The sequence below is a fragment of the Ranitomeya imitator genome, unplaced genomic scaffold, assembly GCF_032444005.1.
Source record: "Ranitomeya imitator isolate aRanImi1 unplaced genomic scaffold, aRanImi1.pri SCAFFOLD_257, whole genome shotgun sequence".
Classification (NCBI taxonomy): domain Eukaryota; kingdom Metazoa; phylum Chordata; class Amphibia; order Anura; family Dendrobatidae; genus Ranitomeya; species Ranitomeya imitator.
The window spans coordinates 57,901-84,347 of NW_027193808.1; the positions used below are offsets into that span (position 1 = coordinate 57,901).

Consider the following 26,447-nt stretch of genomic DNA (forward strand, 5'->3'; position numbering starts at 1 on the left):
GGGTTCACCCGATGCAAAGGTAAGTGCAGCCGGCATCCTTCCGAGAAAGAACTCCAGCTGTAAACACAAAAAAAGGCTAGCGCCCTTTTAAGGCGATCGCAACTCGTTGCTCCGGACTAATCCTCTCTCCCTATAGCAGCAGGGGGGTGAAGCCCCTCCGAAGAGGAGCGATCCCCCCAGGCCGAGAGAGAGGGTACCGAAAGCACCCGACCTGACTACAATCTCACAGTTAAACTGATCGATCGCAGCCAAAAGGCCGAGAAGCGATGGCCTGAAATGGTTGGCCATTTCAGACGCACCCAGGCCTACAACCGACACCCATTGTGGAGACCGAGCCAAAGATTGCCGCAAGGAAGACATTTTCAGAAACTCTGGATGCATTCTCAATGACAGTTCGGGTGTGCTTGGGTTTTGGTCGGTTGTTTGGCTGTGTGTGTCTGTGTGTGCTCGTTGAAGCTGCGCCCAACGCGTTTTGAATCTGCATAACTCTGCCCACTTTGACACACCCACCATCCCCATTGTGACTGCAGGTGAAGGTTCCGTGCTAAGATTCTATCGACTGCAGGCAGCGCACCTGGTTGGTCAAAAGCATTAGAATACTCCTCACACAGGTGTATCTACAAGACACAAGACTAGCAGATTCGAGATCAGCACAGACACCAGTTTTCCTTTTTTTCAAATACCTATCATACACCGCATTTCAAAGTCGGTGGTCCACAAGAGGTAAACAATGTCTTCCAAAAGAATTCATGATCGGTGGTCACAAATGTGGTATGTATGGCAGAACTACTCATTGGATGCTTCAATTTAAATACCAAGTGCTGACAGCAGGCAGGGGCCTAATTCTGTAGATGGCACAGTATATTTGCTACACTGTAAGAAAGGCCTAATTCAGGCCTACATCTTAACACACCTGTGGCAGCAACCAGGAAAGACTGAAAATTGATTGCCTGATTGATTGATTGATTGCCTATTGAATGCAATGCAATGCTTGACATACATACATACATACATACATACATACATACATACATACATACATACATACATACATACATACAGAGGTGAAAGCAAGGCACACAAAATGTTGCAATTAGGCAAGTGAAATCGAGCAGCATGCTACATTTGGCAGCCAGCGGCATGTGAAATGTGCTTCCTTAACAACCCTGAAATAAATTCCCATCTAGGGTTCCAAGACAACTTGCTGTGCTGACTAATTTCCATTCAATCTGTTTTTAGAAACCGGATCAGAGAAGGAGTGCACTGTTCCCGGAGAGACTGCAATAGCGGGTCAATGCGTGGAGTGGACTGAGCAAGCTCCATTTCCAGCTCCCTGTTCCAAAAAGCCATTTAATATATGGTCCCCACATGGGGGACGTATCAGATATTAAACTGATAAGAACAGATACTACACTTGATCTTAGCCATAGGAGGCCGAGAAGCGATGGCCTGAAATGGTTGGCCATTTCAGACGCACCCAGGCCTACAACCGACACCCATTGTGGAGACCGAGCCAAAGATTGCCGCAAGGAAGACATTTTCAGAAACTCTGGATGCATTCTCAATGACAGTTCGGGTGTGCTTGGGTTTTGGTCGGTTGTTTGGCTGTGTGTGTCTGTGTGTGCTCGTTGAAGCTGCGCCCAACGCGTTTTGAATCTGCATAACTCTGCCCACTTTGACACACCCACCATCCCCATTGTGACTGCAGGTGAAGGTTCCGTGCTAAGATTCTATCGACTGCAGGCAGCGCACCTGGTTGGTCAAAAGCATTAGAATACTCCTCACACAGGTGTATCTACAAGACACAAGACTAGCAGATTCGAGATCAGCACAGACACCAGTTTTCCTTTTTTTCAAATACCTATCATACACCGCATTTCAAAGTCGGTGGTCCACAAGAGGTAAACAATGTCTTCCAAAAGAATTCATGATCGGTGGTCACAAATGTGGTATGTATGGCAGAACTACTCATTGGATGCTTCAATTTAAATACCAAGTGCTGACAGCAGGCAGGGGCCTAATTCTGTAGATGGCACAGTATATTTGCTACACTGTAAGAAAGGCCTAATTCAGGCCTACATCTTAACACACCTGTGGCAGCAACCAGGAAAGACTGAAAATTGATTGCCTGATTGATTGATTGATTGCCTATTGAATGCAATGCAATGCTTGACATACATACATACATACATACATACATACATACATACATACATACATACATACATACATACAGAGGTGAAAGCAAGGCACACAAAATGTTGCAATTAGGCAAGTGAAATCGAGCAGCATGCTACATTTGGCAGCCAGCGGCATGTGAAATGTGCTTCCTTAACAACCCTGAAATAAATTCCCATCTAGGGTTCCAAGACAACTTGCTGTGCTGACTAATTTCCATTCAATCTGTTTTTAGAAACCGGATCAGAGAAGGAGTGCACTGTTCCCGGAGAGACTGCAATAGCGGGTCAATGCGTGGAGTGGACTGAGCAAGCTCCATTTCCAGCTCCCTGTTCCAAAAAGCCATTTAATATATGGTCCCCACATGGGGGACGTATCAGATATTAAACTGATAAGAACAGATACTACACTTGATCTTAGCCATAGGAGGCCGAGAAGCGATGGCCTGAAATGGTTGGCCATTTCAGACGCACCCAGGCCTACAACCGACACCCATTGTGGAGACCGAGCCAAAGATTGCCGCAAGGAAGACATTTTCAGAAACTCTGGATGCATTCTCAATGACAGTTCGGGTGTGCTTGGGTTTTGGTCGGTTGTTTGGCTGTGTGTGTCTGTGTGTGCTCGTTGAAGCTGCGCCCAACGCGTTTTGAATCTGCATAACTCTGCCCACTTTGACACACCCACCATCCCCATTGTGACTGCAGGTGAAGGTTCCGTGCTAAGATTCTATCGACTGCAGGCAGCGCACCTGGTTGGTCAAAAGCATTAGAATACTCCTCACACAGGTGTATCTACAAGACACAAGACTAGCAGATTCGAGATCAGCACAGACACCAGTTTTCCTTTTTTTCAAATACCTATCATACACCGCATTTCAAAGTCGGTGGTCCACAAGAGGTAAACAATGTCTTCCAAAAGAATTCATGATCGGTGGTCACAAATGTGGTATGTATGGCAGAACTACTCATTGGATGCTTCAATTTAAATACCAAGTGCTGACAGCAGGCAGGGGCCTAATTCTGTAGATGGCACAGTATATTTGCTACACTGTAAGAAAGGCCTAATTCAGGCCTACATCTTAACACACCTGTGGCAGCAACCAGGAAAGACTGAAAATTGATTGCCTGATTGATTGATTGATTGCCTATTGAATGCAATGCAATGCTTGACATACATACATACATACATACATACATACATACATACATACATACATACATACATACATACATACATACAGAGGTGAAAGCAAGGCACACAAAATGTTGCAATTAGGCAAGTGAAATCGAGCAGCATGCTACATTTGGCAGCCAGCGGCATGTGAAATGTGCTTCCTTAACAACCCTGAAATAAATTCCCATCTAGGGTTCCAAGACAACTTGCTGTGCTGACTAATTTCCATTCAATCTGTTTTTAGAAACCGGATCAGAGAAGGAGTGCACTGTTCCCGGAGAGACTGCAATAGCGGGTCAATGCGTGGAGTGGACTGAGCAAGCTCCATTTCCAGCTCCCTGTTCCAAAAAGCCATTTAATATATGGTCCCCACATGGGGGACGTATCAGATATTAAACTGATAAGAACAGATAAGGTTTCAACAAAATTTTATTTAGTCATAAGACATAGAACAACAAGAAAAAATGAAACCTTTTGTGCAAAAGAAACATAAACAATTACAATAATAAAATACAACAACATGAAACAACTTAATATAAAACAGTATTCCACATATAAAAACACCATCTACGATTCGCTTCCTTCTTCCCCACATCTTTAACATCCTTTAAGAAATAAATAAACATTTCACTAAAAGCCAATTTAATACAATCATTTACAGAGATAAAATCACGGTTAAAAAGTAAAATGTTTCTCGCTTTCCAGATTGCATTTTTGGCACAGTTTATTATACACCAGCATACTTTGAACTGGTGTGTAGTGGGGCAATTAAAAAGTCCATATAAAACATACTCATAGCTAAAATCTTTAAGACCACAAACCCATTTTAAAAGTATCCCCAATCTCCCCCAAAGTTCTTGTGCAAAACAGCAGTTCCAGAAAAGGTGCAAAACAGTCTCATCCTCTCGGCAAGAGTCTCTTGGGCACTTTGCCCGCGCCACCAGGCCTCTCCTGTGCTGGAAGTCTCTGGTTGGGAGGCACTGGTGGGCAGCCATCCATGCGATGTCTTTGTGAATGTTGGCCAAGAATTTCCCAAAAACGTTCCTCCACACACGCTTGGATCTACTCCAGGAGAAGTTGCTCACAGGGGACACTCCTTCTTCTCTTCTCAGATGAACCATCAATTTTTTTCTGTCCAGAAGGAGATCGGCATCCAAGTCCTTTAATTTATGAGTCCTTATCACCTTTTCTAAAACAATAAAATGCTTGGGCGGGCATAATAAAATGGGTGCTGATAAACATGGCCTGAACCATTTTTTAAAGATAAAACCGCAAGTATATTTTAAAAACAGACTAAAAGTAGAATTAGTGTTAAAAACTTTAAAACAAAAACAAAAGAAATTTACATATAAATACAAATGCAAGTCAGGGACATCTTTTCCTCCATTTTGTTGTTTCTTGTACATTTCCGTTCGCCTCAGCTTTTCCATTTTTGATCCCCAAATGAACATAAAAATACATCGAGTTAGTTTTTTTAGTATCAACTCAGAAGGAGGATATACCATGGCAACATAAAGCATCATAGGCAATAAAACAGATTTAATAATTAAAATTTTCCCTTCAATCGACAAGCATCTCAAATTCCAGAAGGAGAGCTTTTTCACCATTTTATGCTGTACCTCCTCCCAGCTCACGTGTCCATCATTTTTAGCATCAAATACTATACCCAAAATTTTTACCTCGTCGTGCCTCAATTTTACTGCTGGTAGGTCATTTGTATCCCAGGAACCCAAAATCAAACATTCAGTTTTATTAAAATTCATTTTAAAACCTGAAGCCTGACTAAAAAAATTGGTGCACATTACCACTCTCCGGAGTGAAGCAGGATCTGTACAGATGGCAGTAACATCATCCATGTAGGCAAATACTTTGACTTGGGACCCTCCTCCACCCGGAATAGGAACCCCTCGGACCACTTTATCTCTCCGGATCATACACAGCAGGGGTTCCATAGCACAAATAAAAAGAATTGGGGATAATGGACACCCCTGCTTCACTCCGGATTCCAACGGGATAAAATCTGTTAAAAAACCATTGACAGAAATTTGAGAAAACACATTATTATATAAAATCATAATACGAGATAAAAACATGTCGGGGATCGCCATTTGTTTTAAAACTTTAAAAAGATACTCATGCGAGACCCTGTCAAACGCCTTTTCAAAGTCCAGCGCCAACAGGGCCAGGCTCTGACTTCTATCCCTAGAGTACCATATTGCATCTCTAATAACATTTAAAATCTCAGCAATATTCCTCCCTGGTACTCCACATACTTGTTCGGGTTGTATCAATTTATTAATCACAGTTTTAAAACGACAAGCAATAATTTTAGCTAAAACTTTATAGTCCATGTTGAGGAGGGTGATAGGCCTCCAATTCCTGAGGTCATCACGAGCGCCCTTTTTCTTATAAATTAAGGACACTATCCCCCTCCTCCATGACTTAGGCAGCTCTGAACACATAAAAACCTCTTTAAAAAGTGCTAAAAGATCCTCCTTTAAAACATCCCAAAAAGTCAAATAAAATTCAACAGGTAGACCATCTGCTCCTGGGGCTTTCCCTTTTGAAAAACTTTTAAAAACACTAAAAAGTTCTTCCATGCTAAGATCTTCTATTAAAAACCCCTGGTCTACAGAACTTAACTTAAAATCCAGGATATTAAGAGCATCTTGTAAAAAAACATTATTTACACTTTTTTTACTAAAAAGGTCTCTATAAAAATTAAAAGCCACCTTCTTCATACCTTCCACAGTTGTTTCTCCATCAAGACAGGTGATCGTCTCCTTTTTCTCCATCACTTTTTTAAAAAAGAAACGTGTACACTTCTCACCTTCTTCTAAATGTTTCACTTTGGAATTAAAAATTATTTCTTTACCTTTTTGATCAAGGCACAATTGTATTTCAGTTTTTAGGCTTGCAATATCATCTTCCACCTCTAGTCCTATCTCTTTAAATTTATGGAGAGTTTGCAGTCTCAAATTTAAATTTACATAAATCTGCTTTTTCAGCCGCGCCTTCCTCTTTCCAGCCCTGATAAAAAAAAACCTTATTTTATCTTTGATCACTTCCCACCAGGATAGGATTTTAATATATGGAGGCCTTAGCTGTCTCCATTCCTGGTAGGCATTACAGAAGTCTGACCTCACCTGAGGGTCTTCCAGCAAATGGACTCCCAGACGCCACAAACCTCTATTTATCCTCAGCTCTCCTTGATACTCTATCTTTACACTTAACATTTTATGATCAGAGAATAAATTAGGCATTAAAACAAATTGTACAGGGCTAAAATCCTCAGATAAAAACATAAAATCGATCCTGGAAGCCACTCCCCGACCGGACCATGTAAATCCTGGGTCCGTCGGCGAAAGCGACCTCCAGGCATCGCATAACTTAAAATCAGTCTGCAAGCTATTTAGTAAAAAACACGACTTATCTAACTTACGGATTGGGTCACCCCCTCCTCGGCGCTCATTCACATTCAGGCAATTAAAGTCCCCAGCTACCAAGAGAGGAGATGACCCTACACAGAATACCGGTAGAATTTCAAACAAACGTATACGCTCCTGTTTATCTGGTGGAGCGTACACATTAATGACACGGAAATTAAAATTATTAAAACACAAATGCACTAGGATAGCTCTGCCGGGTACAATCTCAGTAACAGAGGAGATGATGATGTTATTACCTCGGCAGAGCAGACCCACACCAGCAGACTTGTTTTCGTTCGAGCCCGACCATACAGAGGGCCCTAGTTTCCAGTCCTTTTTTATCTCGTTATACCGGATTCCATGCTGCAGACCACACTCCTGTAAAAAACATATATCAAAGTCTAATGTTTCAAAAAAATCAAAAAGAGCAGCCCTGCGGACAGGGCTCTTTAGAGATCTCACATTAAGTGAGAGACACCTCATGGATGGCATTTATGTCATGAGGGAGGAGAGATATCCTCAATGACTTCCATAAACTCCTCAATCACATCTGGCAGTGTGGAAAAAGAGTCAATGTTCTGGGGATCCGAGGAACCCGGTAATGGATACCCAGAAGAGTCCGTGTTCAGCCACATGTCTCCGCTGGGAAAACACACATCCGGAGACTCTGGATTGGCCTCCAGAAGAGTATCCCCTCGCAGCTTCTTTCCAGAAGGCTCAGGCAGCTCACTCGTACAGTCGTCCTCTGTGATAGCTACATGGCCTCTTACTTCCTGGGGGGCCTCCGGATCTGGCACAATGACCTCATCCACACCATCACCTGTAGGAGAAAAAACTGCGGTCTGCTGGCTCGAGTCCCTGGGAATGACTGGGGTCTTCGCCACAGTGCCCCCCACCGCCAACATAGTGGGGGCGCTCTGCTCCAACACACCAGCCTCATTCGAGACCTTCGACACAAGGGTTACCCCCCCAACGGGAGAGTCCCCCTGCTCCAGTCTCTGGGTGGTCCGCCCTCCGCCCTTTTTCCGGGACTTCGACACAGGAGGGCCTCCCTGAGGGCCACCACACTCCTGCTCCGTCCCCACCTTCTCCTCTGCGCCCTTGGCCTTCTCAGCCGCCTCCCCTGCTGTAGGAACAGTGGGACTTGGCTCAGGCCTTACTCCGGTCTCCGGGATACTCAGCTCAGCATGGACCGGGACAATAGCTGGTTCCTGCCTTGGCACGGGTCTCTCAGCCGCCTCTGCATACGTACGGACTTTAGTCCTATGTGGGCATCCTCGGAACATATGTCCAACCTCCCCGCATAGGTTACAAGCCTTCTTTTGAGGGCAATCCTTCATGAAGTGTCCGAATTGACCACAATTGCTGCAGCGGAATGCCCTTCTTTCCACACAATTCCCTTGGGTATGCCCCATCTTGCCACAGTTCCTGCAATACATAGGCATACCTGTGTAGAATAAGTAGCCACGGCTCTTCCCAATGGTGATGGTAGAGGGGGGATGTTCTGTTCCTCCAAAGCCCTCCGGATTTTTCTTCAGCCGCACCAGGAATTTCCGCTTGCCACACCAGAAACCAACGGCGTTTTTAACATTCCCTTGAAAGGTTACTTCATCGCAATAGCGACGCAAACAGGTTAAAATGTCCAGTACTTCCACAAAAGGATTTGGAAAGAAAACAATCATTTGTACCTCCTCTTGGACGAAAAGCAGGGAGAAGACCAGGCCCTCCAGTTCATCAGCAAAGATGTTGTCATTCACCTTTTGGACCAACTGCTGACAACAACCATGGCTCCTAAAGGTAATAGTATAAGTACCTTTCTGCTCATTGTCCTGAAAACAGAAGATGTCCTCTCTGCCGAACTCCAGGATCCCAAGAAGGACGGTGTTGCAAACGTAGCGGATTTCTTTCTCCTTCCGGAATCTCTCCAAGACCTCGATACGGACCGTGTTCCTCATCCGGGGTTCACCCGATGCAAAGGTAAGTGCAGCCGGCATCCTTCCGAGAAAGAACTCCAGCTGTAAACACAAAAAAAGGCTAGCGCCCTTTTAAGGCGATCGCAACTCGTTGCTCCGGACTAATCCTCTCTCCCTATAGCAGCAGGGGGGTGAAGCCCCTCCGAAGAGGAGCGATCCCCCCAGGCCGAGAGAGAGGGTACCGAAAGCACCCGACCTGACTACAATCTCACAGTTAAACTGATCGATCGCAGCCAAAAGGCCGAGAAGCGATGGCCTGAAATGGTTGGCCATTTCAGACGCACCCAGGCCTACAACCGACACCCATTGTGGAGACCGAGCCAAAGATTGCCGCAAGGAAGACATTTTCAGAAACTCTGGATGCATTCTCAATGACAGTTCGGGTGTGCTTGGGTTTTGGTCGGTTGTTTGGCTGTGTGTGTCTGTGTGTGCTCGTTGAAGCTGCGCCCAACGCGTTTTGAATCTGCATAACTCTGCCCACTTTGACACACCCACCATCCCCATTGTGACTGCAGGTGAAGGTTCCGTGCTAAGATTCTATCGACTGCAGGCAGCGCACCTGGTTGGTCAAAAGCATTAGAATACTCCTCACACAGGTGTATCTACAAGACACAAGACTAGCAGATTCGAGATCAGCACAGACACCAGTTTTCCTTTTTTTCAAATACCTATCATACACCGCATTTCAAAGTCGGTGGTCCACAAGAGGTAAACAATGTCTTCCAAAAGAATTCATGATCGGTGGTCACAAATGTGGTATGTATGGCAGAACTACTCATTGGATGCTTCAATTTAAATACCAAGTGCTGACAGCAGGCAGGGGCCTAATTCTGTAGATGGCACAGTATATTTGCTACACTGTAAGAAAGGCCTAATTCAGGCCTACATCTTAACACACCTGTGGCAGCAACCAGGAAAGACTGAAAATTGATTGCCTGATTGATTGATTGATTGCCTATTGAATGCAATGCAATGCTTGACATACATACATACATACATACATACATACATACATACATACATACATACATACATACATACATACATACAGAGGTGAAAGCAAGGCACACAAAATGTTGCAATTAGGCAAGTGAAATCGAGCAGCATGCTACATTTGGCAGCCAGCGGCATGTGAAATGTGCTTCCTTAACAACCCTGAAATAAATTCCCATCTAGGGTTCCAAGACAACTTGCTGTGCTGACTAATTTCCATTCAATCTGTTTTTAGAAACCGGATCAGAGAAGGAGTGCACTGTTCCCGGAGAGACTGCAATAGCGGGTCAATGCGTGGAGTGGACTGAGCAAGCTCCATTTCCAGCTCCCTGTTCCAAAAAGCCATTTAATATATGGTCCCCACATGGGGGACGTATCAGATATTAAACTGATAAGAACAGATTTTTTTTAACTTGGAAGTACCCACATTTAGGTACACCCGTTTATTAAGGTTTTAAAAGCAATTACAGAAAAAAAAAGACGTATGTATACAGTGTATCACATATTTAAAGCATTAATAACATATCAATCAGAATTTTTTTTTTTTTTTTTTTTTTTTTTTTTTCCAATGTTACATGCAGTAAAGACAAGTAATATACAAGCATCGGCCAATAATTCGCATTTATGGTAGCGTTCAAATTATGGTATTCCACTCTTCTACCATCCATTGCTTTGACAATAAAAGATTCTTTTTCTTGTCCAATAAAAAATAAATATACATCTCACTAAAAGCCAATGATAAAACGTCTTTCACAGATAAAACATCATGTTTAAAAAGAAGGATGTTCCTGGCCTTCCATAGAGCTTCTTTGATGGTGCTGATTGTCTTCCATGCGATGATCCTCTTAGTTGCGTTGGGGCATTCCATGCATCCAAACAAAACAGTCTCAAAACTTAAGTCTTTCAAATCAGTTATTTTCTGGAGTAAAGGGAAAAATTTTGTCCATATTTGTCTTGTGAATTGACAAGTCCAAAAAATGTGCAGCACTGTTTCTTCCCTTTGGCAGTCCTCTCTCGGGCACTTGGCGGATCTCACGAGTCCTCTTCGGTGCTGGAATGCCCGGCATGGAAGACAATCATGCACACAGCTCCAGGCCAGGTCCTTCTGGGAATTAAAAAGATACGAGGCATTAACATTTTTCCAAATCTCTAAACACTTAGGATCATTAAAGTTTTCAATCTGCGTCACTTGTTCTTTTCCTTTGAGGCCCTTTAGGATCTTTTTGCTATCCCCTAGGGCCTCTGTGTTTATGCCCTTTAGGTCATATGTGTTAACAATGGTACCTAAGATTTTATAGTTTTCGGGTGTGTTAAAAGCATATGGGGAATTTAAAACTGTTTCAAACCACCCAAGGCGTCTCATAAAAAAACCAATGTTAAAACGTATAAAATATGACCAGTAAGTATTTTTAAAAAGGGAATTAAAACACAGGACAAAGAAACGGATTAAAACAAATGCTCTAAAATCTGGGAAGTCTTTGCCACCATTACCTTTGGATTTTACCACCAGCTCTCTCTTTAGTTTTTCCATCTTGGAACTCCAATAAAAGGTAAAACAAGCTTTAATTATTTTGTTAAAAATGCCGTTTGGAGGGGGGAAGACCAGGCTTAAATATAATAAAAGCGGCAATATGACCATTTTAATAATTAAAATTTTCCCCTCCATAGTCATTTTTCTCAAATTCCACATACACAGCTTTTGGTTTACCTTCTGAGCCACCATATTCCAGCTTTCAGTGCCTTTATTTTCTTCATTAAAAATAACACCTAAAACTTGAACAGAGTCCCTCTCAGGAACTTGGATATCTGTTAAAACCACCTTGCCAACCTTAAAAATAGAACTTTTATTAAAATTTAATTTAAAACCAGACCCACAGCAGAAAAACTCCACCTGCCTTAAGGCTTTTTGTATGGAAGGAGAATCCCTGCATATTATGGCTACATCATCCATATACCCTGTGACTTTAGCCTCCAGACCCCCTCCACCAGGCAGTGGGATTCCCCGGATTTGTTTATCCCTCCTCAGGGCACATAGCAGGGGTTCAAGAGCACAAATAAATAAAAGTGGGGACAGGGGACAACCCTGCTTAACCCCAGATTTTAAAACAACGTCTTTAGTTTTAAAACCATTTATCACAATTTTGCTTGTGCAGTCTTTATAAAATGCCTTAAGTGACTCTAAAAAACCTTCTGGTATACCCATTTTATTTAAAACATTAAAAAGGAACTCGTGAGATACTCTATCAAAAGCTTTCTCGAAATCAAGGGATAAGACCGCCATTCCACCTCCCCTTGATTTAGTGTCATCAATTATGTCTTTAATTAAATTTAGGTTTTCCCATATGCTTCTCTCTGGTATACCACAGACCTGGTTAGGATGTATTATGTTTCCCACCACTTTTTTGAGTCTGTTTGCACAAATTTTGGCCATTATTTTATAGTCACAGTTTAAAAGGGTTATTGGTCTCCAATTCTTTATGTCTGTTTTGTCCCCTTTTTTATATATAAGGGAAACCTCACCCTTTTTCCAAGAGGTGGGGAGAGTTTTTGTATTAAAAACCTCACTTAAAATATTTAAAAGATCTTCTTGTAAAAGCTCATAAAAACTGGAATAAAATTCTATGGGGATACCGTCTGGCCCGGGGACTTTTCCTGGTTTAAAACTTTTCACTGTTTCAGCCACCTCTTCCTTGCTCAGGTCCTGCAATAAAAAGTTTTGTGACACTGGGTCTAAAATAGTTGTGATTTCTTCCATAGAGCTTTCCATAAAACTATTGTCTATAACTTTTTTATTAAAAAGGTCAGCATAAAATAGGTGGACTTTTTTTAAAATTCCCTCTATTTCATTTTCTCCCTCCAAAGAATTAATAAATACCCTTTTTCCGACCATATTTTTAAAGAAATAACGGGAACAAGTTTCATTCTCTTCTATATGCTTGACTTTTGAGTGAAAGATTAATTGTTTCCCTCTTTGTTCCAAGCATCTTGATATTTCAGTTTTGAGATTACAAATATCTTTATCCACATCAATGTCATGCTCACGTAGTTTGTAGAGGGTTTGCAGTCGGGTATTTAGGAGGTTGTAAATCTCTCTCTTTTCTTTAGCTTTTTGTACTCCAACTTTAATAAAGAAATCTTTAATATTTTTCTTCATTTTTTCCCACCACCTACTAATAGGGGTACGGGGATCTCTAGTTTGTTTGCAATTTGTATAAAATTCCGTAAAACTGGTTAAAATTTCTGGATCATCTAAGAGAGAGACATTTAGTTTCCAGGCACCTTTACCTTTTTTCTTAAAATCATCATAATTAACATTAAAAAGTAAAAGTTTATGGTCTGAAAAGACATTGGTTAAAAGCTCACATTTAAAAGGCAGTATGGAATTAGAACAAAAAATAAAATCAATTCTGGAGCTACAGTTCACATTGCTCCAGGTTACCCACTCTTCAGCAGGGAGATTCATATTGCATTCCTTAAAACAATCGATAAGTTTAAAATCATGCACAACGTTTCTGAGCATAAAAGAGGTTTTATCGTAGTTTCTGCTTACCGCATTGGAGAATCTTTTCTCCCCACCCATAATACAATTAAAATCACCTGCTAAAATAAGAGGATCAGAATCATTAATAAAAAGGGGTAACATTTCTAACATTTTTGCTCTTTCATTTTTCTCAGTAGATCCATAAAAATTTAAAAACTGCCATTTAAAACCATTAATAAAAGCTTTAACCAATAAAATCCTGCCTGGTAAAACCTCCTGAACTGAGTCAATAAAAACATTACCTTTAAAAAGAATGGCGACCCCTGCTGACCTGGATTCATTTGATCCTGACCACACTGAGGGTCCATGTGTCCAATCTGTTTTATACTTGTTATAATTTAAAGAGTGTGGAATATTGCATTCCTGTAAGAAGATAACTGATGCCGACAAAGTGTACAAAAAGTCAAAGAGCGCCAACCTCCTGGGTTTTGTTTTAATCCCTCTAGCGTTGAGGGATATTCCAGAGATCCCCGCCATAAGAGAAAATAAGAGGTACGAAATTCAAAAACTCTTACCTCAGCTGGCTTATATGTCCTCATCGGAGGGTTCGGTCTTGTCGGCGACGGTCATGAGGGAAGAGATCTCGGAGGACTCTCCATCAGACAGGGCTTCGGATGGCATTACACTTTCCGGGACGAGCTCACTCTCCATAAATAAGACCTTACTTGTCAGGTAGGCCGACCCCCATCCCTGCTCCTGATCTCCCACCGGCCCCCCCTCCAGGGGACCAATCGGAGGGGTCAGATCGAGCTCGGGTGCCGGCTGTCCTCTGACCGGAGTTACAGGAATGGCTGAGGTAGCCACCCCAGACCCCCTCTCCATCTCTGAAGAGGGTGGGGTTGCCCGCTCCTCCATGGGCATCTCTTCGGGTTTCCCACCTCCATCAGGGGGTTCCTGTGGGGGTACTTCCCTTGATGCACCACCTGTTTTCTCCTGGACTTTCCGCCTTTTTGAGTCCGATTTTCCGCGCCCTAGAGCCGTCCCGGAAGATCGCAGAGACAAGGGTTGGCTTTTTGCAGAAGCAGCTGTACCCTCTGCGGGGTCCTCTTTCTGCTGCCTGCTCTCCTTCTGCCGTTCCCTCCTGCGTCTCGCTTTCTCATTTCTCACTTCAGTGTAGCCATCCTTACCTGTACCAGGTACCTCATTCGACTCGTCCATCGACTCCTCCTCATCCTCCTTTGTCTCGGGGACAGCAGAACCAGCCGAGGGTTGGCAGGGGGCCGGAGGCTGTTCCTTCTCGGGTTGTGCTCCTTTTGTGTTTTTCCTGTTAGGACAAAATGAAAAAGAATGATCTTTTGCAAGACAATTTGTACACATATTTTCTGCCTGGCATTGCTCGGTTTTATGTTCCTGGCTCCCACATTTTGCACAGGTCGGGTCACAATTTGAATGCCCATATAGTTTACATTTTCTACAGAAGGACGGCATGCCATTAAAATAGAGGTCGCCATTCGTTTTGCCAATTTTAAAACGAGCTGGTGGTAAATCTACTCCTCCAGGTTTTGAGGCATTTTTGACACAGGTTACAACATATCTCCATTTGGAGGTCCAAATGCCGCATTCATTCAAAATCTTCCCCAAACAATTGACTTTTTTGAAGAAACCCAACAGGTATCTTCCGATTTCGCTTTCTTGCATATGGGGTGAATAAATTTTAACAATCAAGAGCCTGGTCTCTTCTAAATCATGAATAGCAAATTTAACCCCTTTAAGTTCGGGGTTTTTCTGGATAATCACATCAGGGGAGATGACCTGGTTACAAACATGCTGATGGATACCTTCTCCGGTAAAAGTCACATCATAGATACCACGTCTTGGATAGTCCTGGATGGCCAGGATTTCGTGTTTCCGGACTGAAAGAGCCTTCTCCAGGACATTGCCAACCACGAATTTTAGTCCACGGCCATCTCCTCCACCTTTCTCAAAATAAATCCTAACCGTATGCTTTAGAAGAGCATAGGTTGGAACATCACCAGGATCTGGGTCCATGGTTATAAGGAAAAAAAAAACGGGGGTGTTCCGCAACAAACGGGGGTGTTCCGCAACAAGGAAAGGGCACCAAGTAATCCAAAGACTACCTGGCTAGGGCGATCGCAACTCGTTGCCTAGGGACTAAGCCCACCTCCCTATAGCAACAAGGGATTGGATCCCACTACAAGAGTGGGACCCGCACCCAAGGCCGAGAGGCGGGGTACCCCAGGCACCTAAAGGACTTCGACCAAATGCAAGAAAATCCTACACTTGATCTTAGCCAAAAGGCCGAGAAGCGATGGCCTGAAATGGTTGGCCATTTCAGACGCACCCAGGCCTACAACCGACACCCATTGTGGAGACCGAGCCAAAGATTGCCGCAAGGAAGACATTTTCAGAAACTCTGGATGCATTCTCAATGACAGTTCGGGTGTGCTTGGGTTTTGGTCGGTTGTTTGGCTGTGTGTGTCTGTGTGTGCTCGTTGAAGCTGCGCCCAACGCGTTTTGAATCTGCATAACTCTGCCCACTTTGACACACCCACCATCCCCATTGTGACTGCAGGTGAAGGTTCCGTGCTAAGATTCTATCGACTGCAGGCAGCGCACCTGGTTGGTCAAAAGCATTAGAATACTCCTCACACAGGTGTATCTACAAGACACAAGACTAGCAGATTCGAGATCAGCACAGACACCAGTTTTCCTTTTTTTCAAATACCTATCATACACCGCATTTCAAAGTCGGTGGTCCACAAGAGGTAAACAATGTCTTCCAAAAGAATTCATGATCGGTGGTCACAAATGTGGTATGTATGGCAGAACTACTCATTGGATGCTTCAATTTAAATACCAAGTGCTGACAGCAGGCAGGGGCCTAATTCTGTAGATGGCACAGTATATTTGCTACACTGTAAGAAAGGCCTAATTCAGGCCTACATCTTAACACACCTGTGGCAGCAACCAGGAAAGACTGAAAATTGATTGCCTGATTGATTGATTGATTGCCTATTGAATGCAATGCAATGCTTGACATACATACATACATACATACATACATACATACATACATACATACATACATACATACATACATACATACAGAGGTGAAAGCAAGGCACACAAAATGTTGCAATTAGGCAAGTGAAATCGAGCAGCATGCTACATTTGGCAGCCAGCGGCATGTGAAATGTGCTTCCTTAACAACCCTGAAATAAATTCCCATCTAGGGTTCCAAGACAACTTGCTGTGCTGACTAATTTCCATTCAATCTGTTTTTAGAAACCGGATCAGAGAAGGAGTGCACTGTTCCCGGAGAGACTGCAATAGCGGGTCAATGCGTGGAGTGGACTGAGCAAGCTCCATTTCCAGCTCCCTGTTCCAAAAAGCCATTTAATATATGGTCCCCACATGGGGGACGTATCAGATATTAAACTGATAAGAACAGATACTACACTTGATCTTAGCCATAGGAGGCCGAGAAGCGATGGCCTGAAATGGTTGGCCATTTCAGACGCACCCAGGCCTACAACCGACACCCATTGTGGAGACCGAGCCAAAGATTGCCGCAAGGAAGACATTTTCAGAAACTCTGGATGCATTCTCAATGACAGTTCGGGTGTGCTTGGGTTTTGGTCGGTTGTTTGGCTGTGTGTGTCTGTGTGTGCTCGTTGAAGCTGCGCCCAACGCGTTTTGAATCTGCATAACTCTGCCCACTTTGACACACCCACCATCCCCATTGTGACTGCAGGTGAAGGTTCCGTGCTAAGATTCTATCGACTGCAGGCAGCGCACCTGGTTGGTCAAAAGCATTAGAATACTCCTCACACAGGTGTATCTACAAGACACAAGACTAGCAGATTCGAGATCAGCACAGACACCAGTTTTCCTTTTTTTCAAATACCTATCATACACCGCATTTCAAAGTCGGTGGTCCACAAGAGGTAAACAATGTCTTCCAAAAGAATTCATGATCGGTGGTCACAAATGTGGTATGTATGGCAGAACTACTCATTGGATGCTTCAATTTAAATACCAAGTGCTGACAGCAGGCAGGGGCCTAATTCTGTAGATGGCACAGTATATTTGCTACACTGTAAGAAAGGCCTAATTCAGGCCTACATCTTAACACACCTGTGGCAGCAACCAGGAAAGACTGAAAATTGATTGCCTGATTGATTGATTGATTGCCTATTGAATGCAATGCAATGCTTGACATACATACATACATACATACATACATACATACATACATACATACATACATACATACAGAGGTGAAAGCAAGGCACACAAAATGTTGCAATTAGGCAAGTGAAATCGAGCAGCATGCTACATTTGGCAGCCAGCGGCATGTGAAATGTGCTTCCTTAACAACCCTGAAATAAATTCCCATCTAGGGTTCCAAGACAACTTGCTGTGCTGACTAATTTCCATTCAATCTGTTTTTAGAAACCGGATCAGAGAAGGAGTGCACTGTTCCCGGAGAGACTGCAATAGCGGGTCAATGCGTGGAGTGGACTGAGCAAGCTCCATTTCCAGCTCCCTGTTCCAAAAAGCCATTTAATATATGGTCCCCACATGGGGGACGTATCAGATATTAAACTGATAAGAACAGATACTACACTTGATCTTAGCCATAGGAGGCCGAGAAGCGATGGCCTGAAATGGTTGGCCATTTCAGACGCACCCAGGCCTACAACCGACACCCATTGTGGAGACCGAGCCAAAGATTGCCGCAAGGAAGACATTTTCAGAAACTCTGGATGCATTCTCAATGACAGTTCGGGTGTGCTTGGGTTTTGGTCGGTTGTTTGGCTGTGTGTGTCTGTGTGTGCTCGTTGAAGCTGCGCCCAACGCGTTTTGAATCTGCATAACTCTGCCCACTTTGACACACCCACCATCCCCATTGTGACTGCAGGTGAAGGTTCCGTGCTAAGATTCTATCGACTGCAGGCAGCGCACCTGGTTGGTCAAAAGCATTAGAATACTCCTCACACAGGTGTATCTACAAGACACAAGACTAGCAGATTCGAGATCAGCACAGACACCAGTTTTCCTTTTTTTCAAATACCTATCATACACCGCATTTCAAAGTCGGTGGTCCACAAGAGGTAAACAATGTCTTCCAAAAGAATTCATGATCGGTGGTCACAAATGTGGTATGTATGGCAGAACTACTCATTGGATGCTTCAATTTAAATACCAAGTGCTGACAGCAGGCAGGGGCCTAATTCTGTAGATGGCACAGTATATTTGCTACACTGTAAGAAAGGCCTAATTCAGGCCTACATCTTAACACACCTGTGGCAGCAACCAGGAAAGACTGAAAATTGATTGCCTGATTGATTGATTGATTGCCTATTGAATGCAATGCAATGCTTGACATACATACATACATACATACATACATACATACATACATACATACATACATACATACATACAGAGGTGAAAGCAAGGCACACAAAATGTTGCAATTAGGCAAGTGAAATCGAGCAGCATGCTACATTTGGCAGCCAGCGGCATGTGAAATGTGCTTCCTTAACAACCCTGAAATAAATTCCCATCTAGGGTTCCAAGACAACTTGCTGTGCTGACTAATTTCCATTCAATCTGTTTTTAGAAACCGGATCAGAGAAGGAGTGCACTGTTCCCGGAGAGACTGCAATAGCGGGTCAATGCGTGGAGTGGACTGAGCAAGCTCCATTTCCAGCTCCCTGTTCCAAAAAGCCATTTAATATATGGTCCCCACATGGGGGACGTATCAGATATTAAACTGATAAGAACAGATACTACACTTGATCTTAGCCATAGGAGGCCGAGAAGCGATGGCCTGAAATGGTTGGCCATTTCAGACGCACCCAGGCCTACAACCGACACCCATTGTGGAGACCGAGCCAAAGATTGCCGCAAGGAAGACATTTTCAGAAACTCTGGATGCATTCTCAATGACAGTTCGGGTGTGCTTGGGTTTTGGTCGGTTGTTTGGCTGTGTGTGTCTGTGTGTGCTCGTTGAAGCTGCGCCCAACGCGTTTTGAATCTGCATAACTCTGCCCACTTTGACACACCCACCATCCCCATTGTGACTGCAGGTGAAGGTTCCGTGCTAAGATTCTATCGACTGCAGGCAGCGCACCTGGTTGGTCAAAAGCATTAGAATACTCCTCACACAGGTGTATCTACAAGACACAAGACTAGCAGATTCGAGATCAGCACAGACACCAGTTTTCCTTTTTTTCAAATACCTATCATACACCGCATTTCAAAGTCGGTGGTCCACAAGAGGTAAACAATGTCTTCCAAAAGAATTCATGATCGGTGGTCACAAATGTGGTATGTATGGCAGAACTACTCATTGGATGCTTCAATTTAAATACCAAGTGCTGACAGCAGGCAGGGGCCTAATTCTGTAGATGGCACAGTATATTTGCTACACTGTAAGAAAGGCCTAATTCAGGCCTACATCTTAACACACCTGTGGCAGCAACCAGGAAAGACTGAAAATTGATTGCCTGATTGATTGATTGATTGCCTATTGAATGCAATGCAATGCTTGACATACATACATACATACATACATACATACATACATACATACATACATACATACATACATACATACATACAGAGGTGAAAGCAAGGCACACAAAATGTTGCAATTAGGCAAGTGAAATCGAGCAGCATGCTACATTTGGCAGCCAGCGGCATGTGAAATGTGCTTCCTTAACAACCCTGAAATAAATTCCCATCTAGGGTTCCAAGACAACTTGCTGTGCTGACTAATTTCCATTCAATCTGTTTTTAGAAACCGGATCAGAGAAGGAGTGCACTGTTCCCGGAGAGACTGCAATAGCGGGTCAATGCGTGGAGTGGACTGAGCAAGCTCCATTTCCAGCTCCCTGTTCCAAAAAGCCATTTAATATATGGTCCCCACATGGGGGACGTATCAGATATTAAACTGATAAGAACAGATACTACACTTGATCTTAGCCATAGGAGGCCGAGAAGCGATGGCCTGAAATGGTTGGCCATTTCAGACGCACCCAGGCCTACAACCGACACCCATTGTGGAGACCGAGCCAAAGATTGCCGCAAGGAAGACATTTTCAGAAACTCTGGATGCATTCTCAATGACAGTTCGGGTGTGCTTGGGTTTTGGTCGGTTGTTTGGCTGTGTGTGTCTGTGTGTGCTCGTTGAAGCTGCGCCCAACGCGTTTTGAATCTGCATAACTCTGCCCACTTTGACACACCCACCATCCCCATTGTGACTGCAGGTGAAGGTTCCGTGCTAAGATTCTATCGACTGCAGGCAGCGCACCTGGTTGGTCAAAAGCATTAGAATACTCCTCACACAGGTGTATCTACAAGACACAAGACTAGCAGATTCGAGATCAGCACAGACACCAGTTTTCCTTTTTTTCAAATACCTATCATACACCGCATTTCAAAGTCGGTGGTCCACAAGAGGTAAACAATGTCTTCCAAAAGAATTCATGATCGGTGGTCACAAATGTGGTATGTATGGCAGAACTACTCATTGGATGCTTCAATTTAAATACCAAGTGCTGACAGCAGGCAGGGGCCTAATTCTGTAGATGGCACAGTATATTTGCTACACTGTAAGAAAGGCCTAATTCAGGCCTACATCTTAACACACCTGTGGCAGCAACCAGGAAAGACTGAAAATTGATTGCCTGATTGATTGATTGATTGCCTATTGAATGCAATGCAATGCTTGACATACATACATACATACATACATACATACATACATACATACATACATACATACATACAGAGGTGAAAGCAAGGCACACAAAATGTTGCAATTAGGCAAGTGAAATCGAGCAGCATGCTACATTTGGCAGCCAGCGGCATGTGAAATGTGCTTCCTTAACAACCCTGAAATAAATTCCCATCTAGGGTTCCAAGACAACTTGCTGTGCTGACTAATTTCCATTCAATCTGTTTTTAGAAACCGGATCAGAGAAGGAGTGCACTGTTCCCGGAGAGACTGCAATAGCGGGTCAATGCGTGGAGTGGACTGAGCAAGCTCCATTTCCAGCTCCCTGTTCCAAAAAGCCATTTAATATATGGTCCCCACATGGGGGACGTATCAGATATTAAACTGATAAGAACAGATAAGGTTTCAACAAAATTTTATTTAGTCATAAGACATAGAACAACAAGAAAAAAAATGAAACCTTTTGTGCAAAAGAAACATAAACAATTACAATAATAAAATACAACAACATGAAACAACTTAATATAAAACAGTATTCCACATATAAAAACACCATCTACGATTCGCTTCCTTCTTCCCCACATCTTTAACATCCTTTAAGAAATAAATAAACATTTCACTAAAAGCCAATTTAATACAATCATTTACAGAGATAAAATCACGGTTAAAAAGTAAAATGTTTCTCGCTTTCCAGATTGCATTTTTGGCACAGTTTATTATACACCAGCATACTTTGAACTGGTGTGTAGTGGGGCAATTAAAAAGTCCATATAAAACATACTCATAGCTAAAATCTTTAAGACCACAAACCCATTTTAAAAGTATCCCCAATCTCCCCCAAAGTTCTTGTGCAAAACAGCAGTTCCAGAAAAGGTGCAAAACAGTCTCATCCTCTCGGCAAGAGTCTCTTGGGCACTTTGCCCGCGCCACCAGGCCTCTCCTGTGCTGGAAGTCTCTGGTTGGGAGGCACTGGTGGGCAGCCATCCATGCGATGTCTTTGTGAATGTTGGCCAAGAATTTCCCAAAAACGTTCCTCCACACACGCTTGGATCTACTCCAGGAGAAGTTGCTCACAGGGGACACTCCTTCTTCTCTTCTCAGATGAACCATCAATTTTTTTCTGTCCAGAAGGAGATCGGCATCCAAGTCCTTTAATTTATGAGTCCTTATCACCTTTTCTAAAACAATAAAATGCTTGGGCGGGCATAATAAAATGGGTGCTGATAAACATGGCCTGAACCATTTTTGAAAGATAAAACCGCAAGTATATTTTAAAAACAGACTAAAAGTAGAATTAGTGTTAAAAACTTTAAAACAAAAACAAAAGAAATTTACATATAAATACAAATGCAAGTCAGGGACATCTTTTCCTCCATTTTGTTGTTTCTTGTACATTTCCGTTCGCCTCAGCTTTTCCATTTTTGATCCCCAAATGAACATAAAAATACATCGAGTTAGTTTTTTTAGTATCAACTCAGAAGGAGGATATACCATGGCAACATAAAGCATCATAGGCAATAAAACAGATTTAATAATTAAAATTTTCCCTTCAATCGACAAGCATCTCAAATTCCAGAAGGAGAGCTTTTTCACCATTTTATGCTGTACCTCCTCCCAGCTCACGTGTCCATCATTTTTAGCATCAAATACTATACCCAAAATTTTTACCTCGTCGTGCCTCAATTTTACTGCTGGTAGGTCATTTGTATCCCAGGAACCCAAAATCAAACATTCAGTTTTATTAAAATTCATTTTAAAACCTGAAGCCTGACTAAAAAAATTGGTGCACATTACCACTCTCCGGAGTGAAGCAGGATCTGTACAGATGGCAGTAACATCATCCATGTAGGCAAATACTTTGACTTGGGCCCCTCCTCCACCCGGAATAGGAACCCCTCGGACCACTTTATCTCTCCGGATCATACACAGCAGGGGTTCCATAGCACAAATAAAAAGAATTGGGGATAATGGACACCCCTGCTTCACTCCGGATTCCAACGGGATAAAATCTGTTAAAAAACCATTGACAGAAATTTGAGAAAACACATTATTATATAAAATCATAATACGAGATAAAAACATGTCGGGGATCGCCATTTGTTTTAAAACTTTAAAAAGATACTCATGCGAGACCCTGTCAAACGCCTTTTCAAAGTCCAGCGCCAACAGGGCCAGGCTCTGACTTCTATCCCTAGAGTACCATATTGCATCTCTAATAACATTTAAAATCTCAGCAATATTCCTCCCTGGTACTCCACATACTTGTTCGGGTTGTATCAATTTATTAATCACAGTTTTAAAACGACAAGCAATAATTTTAGCTAAAACTTTATAGTCCATGTTGAGGAGGGTGATAGGCCTCCAATTCCTGAGGTCATCACGAGCGCCCTTTTTCTTATAAATTAAGGACACTATCCCCCTCCTCCATGACTTAGGCAGCTCTGAACACATAAAAACCTCTTTAAAAAGTGCTAAAAGATCCTCCTTTAAAACATCCCAAAAAGTCAAATAAAATTCAACAGGTAGACCATCTGCTCCTGGGGCTTTCCCTTTTGAAAAACTTTTAAAAACACTAAAAAGTTCTTCCATGCTAAGATCTTCTATTAAAAACCCCTGGTCTACAGAACTTAACTTAAAATCCAGGATATTAAGAGCATCTTGTAAAAAAACATTATTTACACTTTTTTTACTAAAAAGGTCTCTATAAAAATTAAAAGCCACCTTCTTCATACCTTCCACAGTTGTTTCTCCATCAAGACAGGTGATCGTCTCCTTTTTCTCCATCACTTTTTTAAAAAAGAAACGTGTACACTTCTCACCTTCTTCTAAATGTTTCACTTTGGAATTAAAAATTATTTCTTTACCTTTTTGATCAAGGCACAATTGTATTTCAGTTTTTAGGCTTGCAATATCATCTTCCACCTCTAGTCCTATCTCTTTAAATTTATGGAGAGTTTGCAGTCTCATATTTAAATTTACATAAATCTGCTTTTTCCGCCGCGCCTTCCTCTTTCCAGCCCTGATAAAAAAAAACCTTATTTTATCTTTGATCACTTCCCACCAGGATAGGATTTTAATATATGGAGGCCTTAACTGTCTCCATTCCTGGTAGGCATTACAGAAGTCTGACCTCACCTGAGGGTCTTCCAGCAAATGGACCCCCAGACGCCACAAACCTCTATTTATCCTCAGCTCTCCTTGATACTCTATCTTTACGCTTAACATTTTATGATCAGAGAATAAATTAGGCATTAAAACAAATTGTACAGGGCTAAAATCCTCAGATAAAAACATAAAATCGATCCTGGAAGCCACTCCCCGACCGGACCATGTAAATCCTGGGTCCGTCGGCGAAAGCGACCTCCAGGCATCGCATAACTTAAAATCAGTCTGCAAGCTATTTAGTAAAAAACACGACTTATCTAACTTACGGATTGGGTCACCCCCTCCTCGGCGCTCATTCACATTCAGGCAATTAAAGTCCCCAGCTACCAAGAGAGGAGATGACCCTACACAGAATACCGGTAGAATTTCAAACAAACGTATACGCTCCTGTTTATCTGGTGGAGCGTACACATTAATGACACGGAAATTAAAATTATTAAAACACAAATGCACTAGGATAGCTCTGCCGGGTACAATCTCAGTAACAGAGGAGATGATGATGTTATTACCTCGGCAGAGCAGACCCACACCAGCAGACTTGTTTTCGTTCGAGCCCGACCATACAGAGGGCCCTAGTTTCCAGTCCTTTTTTATCTCGTTATACCGGATTCCATGCTGCAGACCACACTCCTGTAAAAAACATATATCAAAGTCTAATGTTTCAAAAAAATCAAAAAGAGCAGCCCTGCGGACAGGGCTCTTTAGAGATCTCACATTAAGTGAGAGACACCTCATGGATGGCATTTATGTCATGAGGGAGGAGAGATATCCTCAATGACTTCCATAAACTCCTCAATCACATCTGGCAGTGTGGAAAAAGAGTCAATGTTCTGGGGATCCGAGGAACCCGGTAATGGATACCCAGAAGAGTCCGTGTTCAGCCACATGTCTCCGCTGGGAAAACACACATCCGGAGACTCTGGATTGGCCTCCAGAAGAGTATCCCCTCGCAGCTTCTTTCCAGAAGGCTCAGGCAGCTCACTCGTACAGTCGTCCTCTGTGATAGCTACATGGCCTCTTACTTCCTGGGGGGCCTCCGGATCTGGCACAATGACCTCATCCACACCATCACCTGTAGGAGAAAAAACTGCGGTCTGCTGGCTCGAGTCCCTGGGAATGACTGGGGTCTTCGCCACAGTGCCCCCCACCGCCAACATAGTGGGGGCGCTCTGCTCCAACACACCAGCCTCATTCGAGACCTTCGACACAAGGGTTACCCCCCCAACGGGAGAGTCCCCCTGCTCCAGTCTCTGGGTGGTCCGCCCTCCGCCCTTTTTCCGGGACTTCGACACAGGAGGGCCTCCCTGAGGGCCACCACACTCCTGCTCCGTCCCCACCTTCTCCTCTGCGCCCTTGGCCTTCTCAGCCGCCTCCCCTGCTGTAGGAACAGTGGGACTTGGCTCAGGCCTTACTCCGGTCTCCGGGATACTCAGCTCAGCATGGACCGGGACAATAGCTGGTTCCTGCCTTGGCACGGGTCTCTCAGCCGCCTCTGCATACGTACGGACTTTAGTCCTATGTGGGCATCCTCGGAACATATGTCCAACCTCCCCGCATAGGTTACAAGCCTTCTTTTGAGGGCAATCCTTCATGAAGTGTCCGAATTGACCACAATTGCTGCAGCGGAATGCCCTTCTTTCCACACAATTCCCTTGGGTATGCCCCATCTTGCCACAGTTCCTGCAATACATAGGCATACCTGTGTAGAATAAGTAGCCACGGCTCTTCCCAATGGTGATGGTAGAGGGGGGATGTTCTGTTCCTCCAAAGCCCTCCGGATTTTTCTTCAGCCGCACCAGGAATTTCCGCTTGCCACACCAGAAACCAACGGCGTTTTTAACATTCCCTTGAAAGGTTACTTCATCGCAATAGCGACGCAAACAGGTTAAAATGTCCAGTACTTCCACAAAAGGATTTGGAAAGAAAACAATCATTTGTACCTCCTCTTGGACGAAAAGCAGGGAGAAGACCAGGCCCTCCAGTTCATCAGCAAAGATGTTGTCATTCACCTTTTGGACCAACTGCTGACAACAACCATGGCTCCTAAAGGTAATAGTATAAGTACCTTTCTGCTCATTGTCCTGAAAACAGAAGATGTCCTCTCTGCCGAACTCCAGGATCCCAAGAAGGACGGTGTTGCAAACGTAGCGGATTTCTTTCTCCTTCCGGAATCTCTCCAAGACCTCGATACGGACCGTGTTCCTCATCCGGGGTTCACCCGATGCAAAGGTAAGTGCAGCCGGCATCCTTCCGAGAAAGAACTCCAGCTGTAAACACAAAAAAAG

The 26,447-nt window shown here is 43.3% G+C and overlaps 6 non-coding genes and 3 pseudogenes across 6 annotated transcripts; all 9 read right to left on the reverse strand.

Moving 5' to 3' along the window:
- Positions 1-1,253: 1,253 nt before the first annotated feature.
- LOC138654340 (U2 spliceosomal RNA) lies at positions 1,254-1,446 on the reverse strand. Its single transcript, XR_011316215.1, has one exon. It is a non-coding gene; the product is annotated as a U2 spliceosomal RNA (small nuclear RNA).
- A 981-nt stretch (positions 1,447-2,427) lies between these two features.
- LOC138654341 (U2 spliceosomal RNA) lies at positions 2,428-2,620 on the reverse strand. The gene has a single exon (XR_011316216.1). It is a non-coding gene; the product is annotated as a U2 spliceosomal RNA (small nuclear RNA).
- A 989-nt stretch (positions 2,621-3,609) lies between these two features.
- LOC138654298 (U2 spliceosomal RNA) lies at positions 3,610-3,810 on the reverse strand (annotated as a pseudogene).
- Positions 3,811-9,994: 6,184 nt separating this feature from the next.
- LOC138654304 (U2 spliceosomal RNA) lies at positions 9,995-10,210 on the reverse strand (annotated as a pseudogene).
- Positions 10,211-16,546: 6,336 nt separating this feature from the next.
- LOC138654342 (U2 spliceosomal RNA) lies at positions 16,547-16,739 on the reverse strand. The gene has a single exon (XR_011316217.1). It is a non-coding gene; the product is annotated as a U2 spliceosomal RNA (small nuclear RNA).
- Positions 16,740-17,716: 977 nt separating this feature from the next.
- LOC138654343 (U2 spliceosomal RNA) lies at positions 17,717-17,909 on the reverse strand. The gene has a single exon (XR_011316218.1). It is a non-coding gene; the product is annotated as a U2 spliceosomal RNA (small nuclear RNA).
- Positions 17,910-18,890: 981 nt separating this feature from the next.
- LOC138654344 (U2 spliceosomal RNA) lies at positions 18,891-19,083 on the reverse strand. The gene has a single exon (XR_011316219.1). It is a non-coding gene; the product is annotated as a U2 spliceosomal RNA (small nuclear RNA).
- A 989-nt stretch (positions 19,084-20,072) lies between these two features.
- LOC138654345 (U2 spliceosomal RNA) lies at positions 20,073-20,265 on the reverse strand. The gene has a single exon (XR_011316220.1). It is a non-coding gene; the product is annotated as a U2 spliceosomal RNA (small nuclear RNA).
- A 977-nt stretch (positions 20,266-21,242) lies between these two features.
- On the reverse strand, positions 21,243-21,443 carry LOC138654299 (U2 spliceosomal RNA; annotated as a pseudogene).
- Positions 21,444-26,447: the final 5,004 nt, after the last annotated feature.